This window comes from Zootoca vivipara, chromosome 5 (genome assembly GCF_965207765.1).
Source record: "Zootoca vivipara chromosome 5, rZooViv2.hap1.1, whole genome shotgun sequence".
Taxonomy (NCBI): Eukaryota; Metazoa; Chordata; class Lepidosauria; order Squamata; family Lacertidae; genus Zootoca; species Zootoca vivipara.
In genome coordinates this window covers 27,596,544-27,613,327 of record NC_142588.1, presented here as the reverse complement: position 1 = coordinate 27,613,327, position 16,784 = coordinate 27,596,544, and positions in this window count along the sequence as shown.

Below are 16,784 nucleotides of genomic sequence, written 5' to 3'. Positions count from 1 at the left end.
CCTCCAACCTGCTGCCACACCAGCATGGTAATCTGTGCCAATCACCAGTGTTGGGAGGGCAACTCCACCCCACCACAAGGGCCATTTCTGTACACCACTGCCTGCAGTCTCTACTAAGAACGACCTTTTCTGTAGTAGAGACTTAACCATGGAACTCCTTTCTAAAGAAGGTCCATTGGCCTAATTCTGTCAAGAGGCTTTGCCCAGGGGTGATGAACCCATGGCTTTCTAGATGTTGGGGTTCCCAACACAGCAGCAACCTTCTGGTTTGTTTTTGAGCCTGTCACTATTTCCGGGTCACAAATTCATTTTTTGCAATTATACGTGATAAAAAGAGGTCTTTTACAGCAAGTCTGATTCCCCAAAAGGTCAGATAGTTCACCTCCTCTTAGATGAAGTGGATGAAGGTCTTACAGTAAAAAGGTACTTTGGTAGAAAGTGCTTGTAGCAAGGCATTGAGTTCGCTTCCCAAAGTAACCTTATCAGCTGGTCTAATCTCACTCATAGGGAACTGCTCTTCATATGAAATTGAAGAGGTAGACTTGAGTGTTTAATGGACTTTTTGGGGTAGAATCTTGTCTTGTTAATAAGATCAGGTAATTAGAAAATTGGAGGTTGATGGCAGTGTCCACAGTAATATTCTTCTGCATACAAGATGCAAGTGGCAGATAATGGAAAGAGAAATAAAGCAAGTTAAGGCAGTGGGGTGCAAAGACAGACAAGACTCCTGCATCTTTTTGCAGAGATGAGGAAGTCATCTTGGCACAGCTTTTCCCATCTCTGCAGGTCAAAACAGCAGCTGCCAAAACTCTTCTGCCTCTGTCGAAGGTATCGGAGCTCTGCCATCCTTTCCCAACTGAGCATCTTAGAAAAAGTGTTGTGTAAGAGTGAAAAGGTCTTAAGGCTAAATGTCTGGGATGGGGTGGCTGGGTGGAGAAGTTAACACTTGCCTCTGAGACTCCACAGGCTGTTAGATGAAATGAATTACTGAGTGGCAATGAACACAAACATTTGATTTGCTTGAAATATGTACTTATTTCCAGCCTTCAGAAGAGCAAGGTAAAAAGTTCAAGATGGCTTCAAGCCTGCTAACCTTTTTAAAGAAAACATTCAAGTCTCATTCCTTCCTGCACAGAGATGTGAGAAAATTAAATATTCTGATTTTATTTTTGCATCAGTCTTTCAGACCACATCCTTGATGCTAGAATCCTGAAACGGCAGCATAAATTTCCTTGTCAGTGCTCTCTCTTCCGTCCTTTGCATGCTGCTTAATGATGGAGCATCTAACTCACATTATTCTGTTTAAGATTAGTGACTTTGAACTAAACTTTACCTACTATTGATATCACTCACAACAAGCTGGTTTTTACTGAGGCCGACAGGCTTGTATCCCCTTCCAAGGTCTATCTGCAATTCTAAGGAGCAAGGAAGACTATTGGTGGCCACTTTCAAATCAGTAGATAATAGCTGGTGACCCTGACCTCGAAATCACAACATTTCAAAGCACTTTGGATATCTTAGAATGTCATAGAATTGTACAGTTAGAAGGGACCACAAGAGTCATCTAGACCAACCCCCTGCAATGCAGGAATCTCTTGCCCAACTTTTTCTCCCATGACCCTGAGATTGAGCCGTCCCAAATATGATCCATCTATGAAAGTTGATCACTTTTCAGTTCCCACCGATTTCCATGGAAAGAGTTTAAAACATGTGCTTAACAGGCCCACTGAAACAAAAGGAATTTAATAGTCCTCAACTTTGTCTAGAGTATCATGCTTAAGCCTATCTTTCTTCACCTGCCTTCTGGTTTCTAAACGTTTGTGGCCTGGGATTGGCATGATGTTGCTGTTGTGCTGGCTTAATGAACATGCCTGACAATAAACAGGAAGTGGAAGCCCCTCCCATCTTGGGCAAGGCTGGGCTACAGTTCCCATTGTCTCTGATGATTAGTCATGCTGGCTGGGTCTGTTGGGAGTTGGAGTCCCGCAACATCACCAAGGAGCATCCTCAGTTGCATGATTACTTGGCAGAGCCTGCCAGCATTTGTGTGCTATTTGACCATTATCAAATCCACTCATTTGCAGGAGATGTAATGAACGCGATTCTTGAAAGGGTCTTTCTGTGGCTAAAGATGCTCCTACTTTAACCAGGGGATGGGAATCACATTGTGTCTGTGTGATCCACAAACGTGCATCTTGAGATCCACCAAGCCCAAGCCTAAACCCTCCTATCCTGTAGTATGGTAGGGACAATGATTGGTGGCATGTCCTCTCTTAGCAACCCCAGACAACCAGGAAGAACCGAAGATTTTGAGCCCTTAGTGGTCATTGTCTGTTTCTGATGGGTTCCTTTCAGCTGGGCATTCAGAAGCTTTGCAGGACCAACCGAAACAATAAGCCTTATAGCTTATTAACTCTGCTAACTGTAGGGTAAGCTATTCCCACCTGTGTTAGCAGACAACAGATACTGCTACTGCTTCCATGAGCATTGAAGAGGCGGCTGGAGGGCACCAGGCACTTGGTATGTTGTTGCTTATCTTCTCCAGTCTTGGGAATAAGGATGTGTGAAGGGAACCTGCTTTGAAGTCTTGCTGGCCCAGCTGCAGAGTCACCTTCTGCCTTCCAGGTTCTGGTTTCCTTTTGTCTGCTCCATGGAATGATTTGGTCAATGTTTACATAATGCTGGTGAACGGTTTTGAAAAGCAAAGCGAAGAAAATGCAGTCAAATGGATCGTTTCAAGGCAGCCCTGTTTACCATTCCCAAGAAGACGAAAGTCGGAGCGGATTGGGGGGCGGGAGGGAATCGCTATCCAAGGGACATTCTGCTAGTCAGCATTGGGTACTTTCCCCTTGATTTGTGTCTGTAACGCAAGGAGAAGGAGCCGCAGATGCATGCTGAATTCTGCAGGGAGCATATGCATGCGCCTAAATCATTTACAGCTTTTTTACGGGTGCAATTGCAAAGCACGTTTCTTTTTTGCATTCGTAATTAGCTCCCAAACAGATGGTGAAGGAGTGTAGCACCCGATTAGGCAAGCTTTTGCTCTGCTGGACTACATTGGGAAAAGGAACAAAGCTCTTCGGAAGTTGCCTAATTTATCACACAGTTATGCGAAGGAGGATATAACTGTGTTTTAGCAAGAGTGGGCCAAGCCGGCATGCCAGGGCGTGTTAATTAATCTGCATAATGCTTAAGCAACTGACAAACATTAATGCCTCCCTTTTAATGGTACAGAGGCCAAGGATTCTTGCGGGGAACCAGATCGTTCAGCATCCCTCTTGATTTGCTTGCACTAAGCTTTTGCAGTGGTACCGTTAGACTATGGCTGGTCTTCACCGACCGTTTGTTCTGATTTGTTTATAGAGAGGCTACATAATAATGTTTGGCTTGAAGAGTGGCCACACATCTTCCCGTCAGTGCATTGCTCCACCACTTTCCAAACCACAAGAAGTCCAGTTTTCAAAAAGCAGGTTTTTAAAAGCGAATTTGTCGCACGAAGGCGACAAGAGTGCTTTAATCCACTTGGAAATACTCGAGCCATTAAGTTGAAACGTGCGTTTGAATCCCTCCTGCAAAACACTGACAGTCTGGGAGGCACTCCAGATGTTGTCCTTACAAATGATGATCTATCTATCCGCGGTGCGTACGTGCCCGAGGCGACATAGAGTAAAAACACTGGTGTTCAGACTGTTTGCAGCCATTGCCTTCCCTGCTTGTCACAGGCTGATTGATGGCTTAATTGTTGTGCTCTCACCTGCTCTTGTGCTGCTCTCGTCAATCAAGTTCTTGAGCTCGGAGGGAAGGGACACGTGTCACTCCTGCGGAAGGGACAGAGATGAGGAGGTGTCGATCTCCTTCCCCGAGCGGGTTGAAGCAGACGAAGCAGCTCCCCTTTGAGGAGAGCTTACAACATTTCATAAAACTAGAGTTCAAAGGGGCCCTCAGGATCGTCTAGTCCAGGCATCCCCAAACTTCGGCCCTCCAGATGTTTTGGACTACAATTCCCATCTTCCCCAACCACTGGTCCTGCTAGCTAGGGACCATGGGAGTTGTAGGCCAAAACATCTGGAGGGCCGCAGTTTGGGGGTGCCTGGTCTAGTCCAACCCCCTGCAATGCAGGAATTTGTAGCTGTCCTATATGGGGATTGACCCTGCAACCTTGACGTCATCAACCTTGACGTCTAACCAACTGAGCTGTTGGGGACTTTGTAGTTTAGAGAAAAAACGAGCAAGAGGGGGAATGATAGAGGTATACATAATATTATGCACAACATGGAGAAAGTGGCTAGAAAAAAGTTTTCTTCCCCCCTCGCAACACTAGAACCCGTAGGCATTCGATGAAGATGGATGTCGGGATATTCGGCACTAACCAAAGAAAGTAGTCCTTCATGCAGCGCATAGTCAAAACAATGGGGGCCATTCTCACCAGATGCAGTGGTGGCCACCAACTCGGATGGCTTTGAAAGAGGATTAGATTGGTGCCTGCAACTATGGCTGCTGTCCGTGGTGGGGTCAGTTTCTGGGAACTGCATAGGAGGAGAGTGCTGTGGCTCTCAGGCCCTGATTGCTGGACTATGAGCAGGATGCTGGGCTATGAAAGGGCCATTGGCCTGATCCAGCAGTCTCTTTTTAACGTTCTCAATGGGCTGTTTCTGTAGTTAGGTTTTGTATTTATTTTTCCTAAAGGGGGGGGGGCTTAAGAATTGAAAACATTGTGCTTGTTTCTCTCTCTCTCTCTCTCTCTCTCTCTCTCTCTCTCTCTCTCTCTCTCTCTGGAATTTGCTTTCAAATTGAAAGACACCCTGTGCCTCTGGGAGAGAGTGGGATAAAAATCTCTAAACCAATTAATTAACTCAAGGAGAGGTCTCTCTCTGTGTGGTATTTTCCCCTGGAGACTGTACCATCTCAGTCTGCAGGTGGGCAAGCATATTTGCCAATGCTCCCAAGACGGGTGCAAACTCTTTGTTTCCTAATGCATTTTCAGATTTTGCATCCAGTCTTGTTTAAAAAAAATAAAAAAGCTCCCCAAAATGGCTAATACCCGACCCATATAAGTTACATATATTATGCTACCTACCCCCCCCCAAAAAAAAACCCATAGGCGCCAGCTCCTAGGGGCCAAGGCACTTTCATCCTGGCCCCCTCAATGTTCAGAGGGTGTTTGGCTCCGCCCCTGGCTCCTCCCAACATTGCTCATGTGACGTCAAGACATTGTGCGATGGCGAGCGTGCAACGTCAGGATGTCGGGTTGGGCCCCCTCGGTCATCTTGAGAAGATGGCTCTTCTGAGACAAACTGATTGAATTTGGCAGCCATAAACAAAAACAATGAGTGCAAAGGAGAAACTCGGCAGAGCCTGTGCCTCTGTCTGCTAACCACCACTGGGAAGCAGCTTCTGGAGGAACCTCTACAAGGGAATGTGGCCTCCTAAAGCAGTGCTGCGGTGTGCTCCTCCCTGAAAGATGAAAGATGCTCTGTAAGTGCTTTTATCTCTAAACGAGCACACAAATAAATGACTGCGGAGGTGAACCCACAATTACGAGGCCTTGAGGCAGTTATGATGATGTTAGCTGGCATATGCTTGTGTGTGTGAATGGCATTTGGACAAGGTATGTGTGGGAATGCAACGCATGCAAGGAAGCTGGTGGTTATTCATGGATGAAATCTGTGGAACTTGGCAGGTTGAGGAGTTGCTGGTGAAGGTGCATGTGTCATTCAGAGGCCAGGGTTAGCCTTAAAGGCTCTACAGCCCCCTTCATGCACTTTTTGAACGTCTATGGGTGTGTTGATGTGGGTGTTGCACCAACCTTTTTGCTCTCTTGCTCTAGTTCTCTCTTTGTGAGAGAGGAAGGAGCTGAGGGAATGCTCATCCAATTTCCAGGTGACACCAAACTGGGAGGGGTAGCTAATGCCCCAGAAGGCAGAATCAGGACTCAAGATGACCTTAACAGACTGGATAACTGGGCCAAAACTAGTAACATGAATTTCAGTAGGGACAAATGCCAGGTTCTACACTTAGGCAAGAATAACCAGCTACAAAAATATACAATGGGTTGCAAGTGTTACATGTGGAAAGGATCTAGGGGTCTTAGCAGACCACAGGCTTAACATGAGTCAACATTGTGATGCAGCAGCAATACAAAAAGCTAATATAACTCTAGGCTGCATCAATAGAAGTCTACTGTCGTAGTGTCCTGATCAAAAGAAGTAATAGTGGCACTATATTCTGCCTTGGTCAGACCACACCTGGAGTGCCCAGATGGTCAAGGGTCCTGGGTCTGGAATGGTTGAGGGACTTGAGTATGTTTGGTCTGGAGAAGAGGAGGCTGAGAAGAGATATGATAGCCATCCTCAGATATCTTAGGGCTGCCACAGAGGGCAGGACCCAAACCAATGGGTTACAAGTTACAAGAAAGGAAATTCCAACTCAGCATGGCGGGAAGAGCTGTTTGACAGGGGCTGGCCTCTCCTCCAATGGAGGATTTTAATCAGAGATTGGATGGCCATCTGTCATGGACGCTTTAGCTGAGATTTCTGCATTGCAGGGGGTTGGACTAGATTACTGTTGGGGTCCCTTCCAACTCTACAATTCTATGATTCTAACTGTGGCTCTTCATCGAGGGGGAAATCTTTCAGAAAACATGTACGCTATAAGAGAGATTGTCTCCCTCCATACAATTTGTTTTGTAAAAAGAAAAGTAAAATTTCTTAGTGAGCCACTCAAAAGAAATTACTATTGTACAGATAATGTGTGATAGATATCACTTCCTATAATGAATTCTGTGATGTTTTGTTGTGGACTTAGCCCAGCATTCCTGTGTAAATCAACAGGGCAGCAACGAGCATAGCTGTCAAGTTCTCCCTTTTTTTTAAAGGGAAATTCCCTTATGCTGAATAGGCTTCCTCGTGAGAAAAGGGAAAACTTGACAGCTATGGCAACGAGATTAAGGAGGTCTGAACGAAATTGAGCTGTACTGTGTTTGGGGTGCTAAAGGTTCTGGGGGTGGGGGGGTGGGCAATGACATTGAGTCCTATGGCATCTTAAAAGACCCTCACACTGATTATGGAACAAGTTTTCATAACTCCACTTAGTCAGGTGTGGAATTTGAATTAAGCCTCCAGGTGGCGCTTTTTACTGAGCCTCTTCTGTCTTTTCTTCCTCATGCTCTAACACAGTGGCTGAAAGCGACATTTTATTTTATTTTTATGTTTTGCATTAGGGAGAGCTAACGACACAGACCAAGAGTACATTCACATGGAACATTATAGCTGTTACAGTTCGCTCAGTGGATGGATGTGTGCATGTTTTCCCAAGGCTGAACTAACTGATCCTGCAAAAATAAGGGACCACATAATTTTCCAACACACTTCCAGGTTGCACTTACTCTAGAGGAGCTGGTGGAGGCAGTTTCGTGCTGGATCATGGTCCAAAGCAGAGTGTGGCATGTTTAAGCCCTCTGAAATCAGATAAGTTAAGGGTTCCTAACTCTATGCAGGTTGTGGCCTTTGGGTGTAATGCATCAAGTGCAAGCCTAGGTGCCATTTGCCTGGGAGTAAACTCCATTGAATGCCATGGGAATTACATCTGAGTAAGCATGAATAGGATTCTTCTGCAAGTGACTTAATAACCACTATTCTGGTTGCATAGGTAGAGGAATTATTTCTGTGCATATTTCACAACAACAACAACAAAACTAGGTGGGGAAAAAGAGAAATATTTACAGTCCATTCTGTCCAGATAAGCAAGGTAAATTAAGTTTTTGAAGCCCTAGCCCAAAAATTTGGTGAAGTGTCCTCATGTGTCATTTATTTAAATGTTTCTATGCAGCCTCCAGCATCAGTCTCAAGGCTGTATACAGTGATTCAAAAAGACTATAAACTATACATGTAAGTTTGTGCGCACATGACTGGTCTAACGCCTATCGGGAGGAAACCACTTTCATATCATAATTTGTCTCTGCAAAGTTGCTGGAAAAAACAACCTACCTCCATTCAGATTCTCCTCCACCCTAGGAATTGTTTTAGGCAAGTGCACAAACAACTCTCCTTCCACAACACACACACACACACGTATAATGAGAAGAGTCACTAGCTGTCAAACTGCTGTCGCCAAATGGAAAAATGGTGCAACAATTAAAGGGCATGGAAGTGTTTCCCACAATTCTGCCTGCTTTTGCTGTGTTTGCTATTTAGTGGTTGAAAAGGTGTGTGTGAACCCAGCAAGCCTGCTGGGTTTTTCACTGCTAGGGTGAGAAAAGATATTCTGGGCTGAGGGTTATTTCTAGGTGAGCAGGCAGTTTCTCCATTTCTCAAAAATCAAAACGCCCTGCTATGCAGATAAGACAAATGCCTCTTCAGAAACTGAGAGTGCAGACTTTTAGGAGGTAGGTCTCCAAATCCAGTCGCCAATTTTCTTGATTTGTTCCTAGTTTTCCCAAAGCTTCTGAGCTGCTGAACTGTGTATGTTGCAAAGAAGTACAGGGATGGGTTCGTGGAATCAGGAAGAACTTTCTGACAGGAAGAGCGGTTCGACAGTGGAATGGGCTCCCATGAAGGGTGGTGGACTCTCCTTCCTTGGAGATTTTTAAGCAGAGGTTGGATGGCCCTCTTTCATGGATGCTTTAGCTGAGATTCCTGCAAGAGAAACTGGAGACTGTTACATGGTGGCCTTTTGAAATCTGCTGCCAAAATCATCTGCACCTTGATTCGTAGTAAGGCTGGTCCTGTCCAGATCTTCATGTTTGGACTTCTGAATGATTCTCCTCAAAGAGGAGAACAATTCCTCAGTGCAGAACTGTAGCCAGTGCCTGGGACTCACATAGCTGCCAAGTTATCCCTTTTTTAAGGGATTTTCCCTTATGCTGAATAGGCTTCCTCGCGAGAAAAGGGAAAACTTGGCAGCTATGGACTCAGGGGCAAAGCATCTGCTTGACACCCCAGATTCAAATTCCTAGCATCTGCAGGTAAAAATATCAGGTTCCAGATAATGGGGAAGACCTCCTTGCCTGAGACTGTGAAGATCGGCTGCCAGACATATGCAATATTGCGTTAGATGACCAAATAGTATGCCCTGGTATGAGACAGGTTCCTGCTTAGGGGAAAGGCTTCCATGCATTTTTCAGCCCTAGTATTTTTTTAACAGCTGCTGATGCTGAGCAGCCAATATATGTAAGCATCTCTTGCAAAGCAGAGGAATTGAAGGTGACTTGGTGCAAGTGTCTTAAGTCACAGTACTGTATGGCATGATAATCAGTTAATATTGGAATAGCAAGATACCAAATGCATTTTGACACTCTGCATCCTATATCTTAATCTCGGGCGGAAAAATAGAAAAGGCCGTTGCCGTTCCATAATAATGTTAATGCTTTTTAACACTGTCACTAGCAAATAAGCACACTGCTTTCCAGCACAGGCAAACAGCATAACTATTGAGGAAAAGCATGCCCTTCCATGACTGAAGTGGAATGTCTCAGTCTTGTTCAAACTTCTTATTTGGTCACAGCCAGTTCTAATTTCCCATATACAGAACACAATCCCAGTATTGGTCTCCCAAATGTTGTGTGTAATAGACCTAGAAATTTAATTTCACATTGGGTGAAAGGATCACTGTCAACCATAACATTCGGATATTTTTGCATGCATGAGCCAATCAATTCAGTCCAGTGCAAATTAATTTATCGAAATTGGCCTCAGTGATAGCAAAGGGTGCTGTTATCCCAGGTGTGAGAAACTGGAATTGGGGCAGGAGAAGGACGTTCATGGTTGAAACATTAGACATCTCGGAGCCACTACTGCATGAAGAATGATGTTAGCTCTGGCAATTACTGGAATTCTGAGGCTGTCAGAAGGTTGAGAGCAAGAATAAAACCCCACTGTGCATGCAGAGAAAGATCTTCCCCCTGAGTTTTTCCATCGCCAAAAGCGAACATCTATAAAACGGAACATTTTTATTCCCACTTAGTGTAAACAGAATGCATACCAGCCTTGCTTTGCCCCAAACCAGGCATCCCCAAACTGCGGCCCTCCAGATGTTTTGGCCTACAACTCCCATGATCCCTAGCTAACAGGACCAGTGGTCAGGGATGATGGGAATTGAAGTCCAAAACATCTGGAGGGCCGAAGTTTGGGGGTGCCTACTCCAAACCTTGGAATCTAGACCAGTTTAGAATGCTTGCTGAATGCTTTTTTGATAGCTCCCAATCCAAGCTAATTACTTATAAAGTGCCATTACTGTCAGCTGGATATGCATATACTTAAGGTTGTGACCTGAGGGTGTTGCAGGGAACAGGCTAAAGGGCACAACTTTACATTAAAACTGCAATTCCTAATTTATATGTATAGATGAAGAAAATAGATTTTAAATGACCTAGAAGGCAAGCCAACAAATTTCCTAACCAAACCCCCAGATACATTCTTCAACTGATTTTGCACCCCACCTCAGAAGACCCCCCCTCAAATCAGTTCCTTTTCCATTCATTTGCCCACAGTTAATTTTCCCCCAAATCCTGCTCCAAATTAATTGCTGTACTTTTCAGGGCCTTTTCAGTTGTGGCTGAATGAGCTCTTCTTCTTGCTTGGCATTATTTTTGCTGGGAATGAAGCAGGTGGCGTAACCTCTTCCCCTTTGCTGCTGAGTCTGTCACCATCACAGGCCTCTGACAGCAAAGGACAATCTGAGCTGATCTAGTTTGTGTCTCATTTCCTCCACTGAAAAACCTGGGGATATATAGCTTTCCACGCCCTTCCAAGTAAAACTGAAACTAGCGTTGGTGAAATATTGAAGCAGACTGGTATTAACTTAGTGTATTTTAACTTTGGCATCCATTTGATGAACCTGGAGAAGTTTGGTGAACCAATGGTTCTCTCGTTGGTGTTTTTAAGGGATGCTTCCATGCCAGGTTTCTGTTCCCCATCCTTGCTTTTCACCTCCTTAAAGGAGTCTGCTAAACACACCCACCCACACCAAATGGCTTCATCAGGATTAATGGAGGGAAAGAGTCAGAGGTGGGTGAGGGGTGGGCTGAATGAGCCAGAGAGTAATTTCAAACCTTATCATTCTTTCTCTTGTGTGTAATGAAGAGCTCTCTTGTTGCAGACAGCTGCTCTTGAGGGGATGCTTTATGGCATCACTTCCATAATTCAAGGTCTAATAAGCCCTGTAACGGAGAAGCTTAGGCAAGACTTATAGAAAGGGTGACTAGAATTAGCTCTGGAGCACCGAACAAAGCAAAAGGCTCGGTACCCAAAAGTAAACCACGTGCAAACATATCACCGTCATTTTCATTCTTCTACACCCAAACTGTGGTGTTTTATAAAGTAGGCAGTTTGGGTTATTTTTATTCTACCGGGGGAGGGGGGGGTGAAGGCTTTGGCTATTATAATATTTCCTATCCCATGCCTGTTTCCTCGGAAGCAGCTCCCGTTGTTTCTGTTGGATCTTTTCCCCAGGTAAGTGTGTACAGGTAATACAGCTCAAGTTTCAGTAAGGTAAAGGTAAAGGGACCCCAAGTCCAGTCGTGACCAACTCTGGGGTTGCGCGCTCATCTCGCATTATTGGCCGAGGGAGCCGGCGTATAGCTTCCAGGTCATGTGGCCAGCATGACAAAGCCGCTTCTGGCAAACCAGAGCAGCACATGGAAACACCGTTTATCTTCCCGCTGGAGCAGTACCTATTTATCTACTTGCATTTTTTTTGACGTGCTTTCGAACTGCTAGGTTGGCAGGAGCTGGGACCAAGCAACGGGAGCTCACCCCGTCACAGGGATTCGAACCGCCGACCTTCTGATCGGCAAGCCCTAGGCTCTGTGGTTTAACCCACAGCGCCACCTGGGTCCCAAGGTTCAGTAAAGAGACACAAATTGGGGAGAGGACCTCCCCCTCCGAAACACACGTACACAAACCTGGTGCCTGAACCTTTAACAGAAAACTATGAAAGTTTTGTCTTTTTGCCTCTCTATGAAAGTTCATATTTTTTGTCTTGTTACTTGTGAGGATTTCTAGAGACAAGTTTAGCAAGTTTAAGATGGTGTGATAGAAGCACTGTTGCTTGGATTATGAACATTCGCCCCACTACAATCTTTGTTCAGAGATTTTCAGGTTTTTGTTCTCTCTTGAAAATCTGCACAGCCTGTTGGACCAGAGGTGGTGCTAGGAGGACTCAACCAAATGAATATGCACCACACAGGGAGTGATGTCTCTGTCCTAATCACCTCCAACTGGTGTTTATATTTAAGGATTATTAAAGTAGTTACATCTTAGAGCTGGCATAATGTTCTGAGTAAGTGTGTGAGCCGTGAAGTCGCTGGTTCACATTTCAGCTATGTATATACTAGAAATAATCTCCCTCTCACTCACACATACAGAATATGAGAATAATAATACTGAACAGCAGACTTGCCATAAGGCGTACTGAGAAAATGTATGGAAAGTGCTTTGAACACTAAAAAAATGTTATATTCTTGTTAATATTTTATGATAGGATACACAAAAATAGACATCTCAAATCCAGGATAGATACCCTTAACCTAAAACCACAACCACACAGACTCCTACATATTTAAACCGCTTAATCAAAGAGCTCTCTCTAAGTGGTGTGCATGATAAAACAGCTGAAGCTCACAAAAATTATAAATATGTAATTAAAGCACAGATAAAGCCAGCAAAACCTTTAAAGCCAATAGAGGTAACATCCACATCGCATCTAATTGTCTAGGTACCACTCCTCCATTGGAGCCTGTCTTTATTGCTTATGCTTCCATTGCTAACAAAATGGCACCTTCCACTCATCACTCAGCAGGCAAGGATGCTCTGGGTCTTCGTTTCACCCTTCATGGGCTTGACATTCCAGATGTGCGCATGGATGCAGGAGTAAGAATGAAGGGTGTGGTGCCAGTGGCAACTCCACCACCCCCAGCAAACAGCAGCTTGGAAGGGAGGAAGTTTTTTTTTGTAAGGATCATGGTGCAGAGAGAAGTGTTAGGCCTCTTTGCTGAGGCCCCTTGACCTTTTCACACAGACACAGCAAGAGGAAAACAAAAAATAAAAATCAGATGCATTAAATACACCCATACATCTTGCACATCCATCTGGTTTGTTGTGGTGTTGATGCTCTCCTCTGGGCAACTACAGCTTTCAGGAAATGATTTGCATGATCTGATCAGTTTGAGATAGATCAGATGGGATAAATGGACGGATGCTGTGCTCACATGAGTCGTCACTGGAAAACAGCACCCATCATTTGGGTAATGCTGGCTTAGATCTTTCTTGAATCAAGGGCAATGTGGAGGGTTTTTAAGTATCTGGCCTAGGCTACAGATTCATATGTGGCCATTTTTATGGATGGGATAGTAATAGTCCCTTGTTAAAGGAATAAACCTGTGCTCTAGCCATTTACTTCAGTCCCAAATCTCTTCTCGGAACAAGCCATGGCAAATATTTGGCTCGTGAAAATCAGTAGGGACATCACAGTTTGATAATACAGTTGGAGCTGACAGGTGCTGTTTATGAGAGACCTACTATAATTAGTCAGTAGCTCCAGACCTCTCATTTCAATACTCAGTGCAAAATACTCCTATTCTTTTTCATTTAAAGGCAGAAGGAGAGTAAATAGTTTTCAAAAACCCACCAGGAGGAATTCCACAGCAATCTAAAATAAATAAATAGACCTACATTTTCAAAAGTTGTTTTTTCCCCTAAAAAGAAAAATTGTAGAACTGTCAATTGATAGAGGCTATCATTCTCGTGGGTGGCACTGTGGGTTAAACCACAGAGCCTAGGGCTTGCCGATCAGAAGGTCGGCGGTTCAAATCCTTGTGACGGGGTGAGCTCCCATTGCTCAGTGCCAGCTCCTGCCAACCTAGCAGTTCAAAAGCATGTCAAAGTGCAAGTAGATAAATAGGTACCGCTCCAGCAGGAAGGTAAATGGCATTTCCATGTGCTGCTCTGGTTCGCCAGAAGCAGCTTTGTCATGCTGGCCACATGACCTGGAAGCTGTACACCGGCTCCCTCGGCCAATAACGCAGGATGAGCGCCACAGCCCCAGAGGGGTTACGACTGGACTAATGGTCAGGAGTCCCTTTACCTTTACCTTTATAATTCTCCTAAGCGTACCTATTTGGAACTAAGTCCCACTGAAATCCGTTTACTCAGGCAAACATAGCTAGCATGACACTTGTAAAAGTGCTTGACTCCAACCTGACACATTTATCCTGATATATTAGCCTATACACAGGACCAGCCCTACCATTAGATAAAGCAAGGCCAGTGCCTCAGGCAGCAGATGTTGTAGGGAGTCGGAGAGCAGTGGCAAGGTGTTGGAGGACGGAGGTGGGTGGGCCATGCAGCCTATACTCCATAGCTGCCAAGTTATCCCTTTTTTACAGGGATTTTCCCTTATGCTGAATAGGCTTCCTCGCGAGAAAAGGGAAAACTTTGCAGCTATGCTATACTCTGCCTCCTAAGCTAGCCTGATATCCTCAGGTGTAGTGGTCATTTTATGCTTACTCGCATGGCACTTTTATCAATATGAATGCAGCACTTCTTCTTTTTTTACTGAAAAAGAACACTTGGTATAGCCACATGGGCTTGGACACACTGCAGAGTTCTGGCACTTGGTAACAAGTCTTGTTCAACACTACACAGAGGGAGAGGCGGGGCTCTGATACCTTTCAACAACCCAGGTAGGTAGAAATAAAAAGTGAGAAGAGAAATTCCTCATATGTTTCTGGTAGACAAATATTTCCACGCCCTCATTGTTCAGAGGTTGCTCAGGCTTCCCCTTGGCTATTTGTCTAATAATAATAATAATAATAATAATAATAATAATAATAATAATAGTAATAATGCTGCACTTAACTGCATCCCTACAATTAACATTTGGCCCAGAGAAATTGGAAACCGGCCACAAACACAACTTACTCCTTTGGATCTGTCAGAGGGTTGTGTTTTGTACTGTGTGCATGTTAACAACGAACCTGTGAAACTGCTTCATTCATTAAAACATGGCTTGATTCATGAAATCGCAGGTGCTGCTGCCTAAGTAATGTATGAAGTCTATTTCCTGCCCAGTTCATGAGACCAGCAGTACTTTGCTTGATTTGTGCAATCGGCTATATCCTTGCCTAATTCATGAACTTCCACCGCTTAAGTGTCTCCCTCCTTAGTGCCTCCCTCCTTAGTGAAACCAGAAAATTAGGGTCTGAATCTTCAGAGCTGATGGGGACCACAGGAAGCTGCTTAGAGAGAGGTAGACCGTTGTCTGTCTAGCTCAGTATTGTATGCCCTGCCCGGCAATGGCTCTCCAAGGGACTGAAACTAAGACCTTCCACGTACATTGGCTGTACCAATGACCTGATATACCATACCAGATGGGGGGGTACGACACCAGTGGGGTGTCTCTGCTGCTGTTGTAGTGACAATTGTTTTGCCCTGCCCCAACACAACACAGCTGCGTAAGTAAAATGATCATTTGCTATCCAGTGGCCCTGGAACTGTGATCAGTGGCGAGTCTGCACTATTTTTCTTTAGTAGAATTGTAATGGCAAGTGGGACATTTCCTATCACCAAGCCCATGTGGTGCTGCAAACCACTGATAGCGCCTGCAAGTCAACCCAACCTGCCCAGTGGTCATGAAACAAGCAAACGTTTCTTTAAAGTTTAAGGGCTTTTCGTGATAGGATCTTCATTCTCCGTGGAATTTTTCTGGGGCAGGGGAGACTCTCCAAATATATAAACAGCATCAGAGGACAGGTAGAGTTCTAGTATGTCTGGTGACTGAGCTTTGCCTCTGAGAAACTTGTATTCTGGGTCTGCCCCTCAGTTGTTCTCAGCGGGTAGCCCTGCTGAGTAGGCCTGGCATCCTGACATCTTCCTGCTCACTGCTGAAATCTTCAAGTCTTTCCTTGGCTCCTGTCATGCTCTGCAGCCCATAATTGCTTGCTTCATTGCTACAAACAGATCCACAGTCAGCTTCCTCACCCGCCACCATGCTTTCCCCTAAAAACAACAACATGCCAGGATAATAGCATTGGACTGTACCTCAGAGTTGCCATATATTACTAGTCCCAACTCCCCACTCTCTCCAGTAAAATGTGAACAGTATACAGTAGATACCCTGTGTTACTTTACGGGAATGGTATAAACCTTGTCTTGCTCATTCTGAGACCCGCCTCCTGCTATATGGGCATAATACTGGTGGGCTCTACCTTCATTAGTAGAGTAATTCAGGGAACTCTTGTTTTATTTTCTTATGTGAAATAAGACCTGAATTAGAACTACATATCATGGACTCCTGTCTTCATTGCTACCTTTTGCTTCCCAATCACAGCTATGCTAAAATCCGCAGCTACCCTACAAGGCAGCAGTCACTTATCTGCTAAGGTAGACCCGGGGGGGGGGGGTTAAAATGAACCAAGCAATTCCTTGTGTAGAGAGATTTTTCACTCTAGGCACCTTTTTGTCGAATTGGCTAGCTCTGCTTTCTTAATGCCTGCCATTGCTATGACTTCATTCAATGGCTAAAATCACCCAGAGGTGGGAACAGGCTAGCACCAAAAATGTGCTTCATATCTTGAGTGCTAAAGGTACTTTTTTTTTTAAAAAAAAGTGAAAGCTGGGGATCTGGAGGTTGCAGCTCACCTGGAGGGCAGCTGTGTCTGCAGACACTGCCTGCCTTGTGGAAATGCATTAACAGCAATGCATAGTCAAGCCCATTGGAGGGGGAGAAGGAGCTTCAAGAAAGACGAACCAAGCAGAACAGAGCTTTTGTGTGAGTCACTCTTTTTGGAC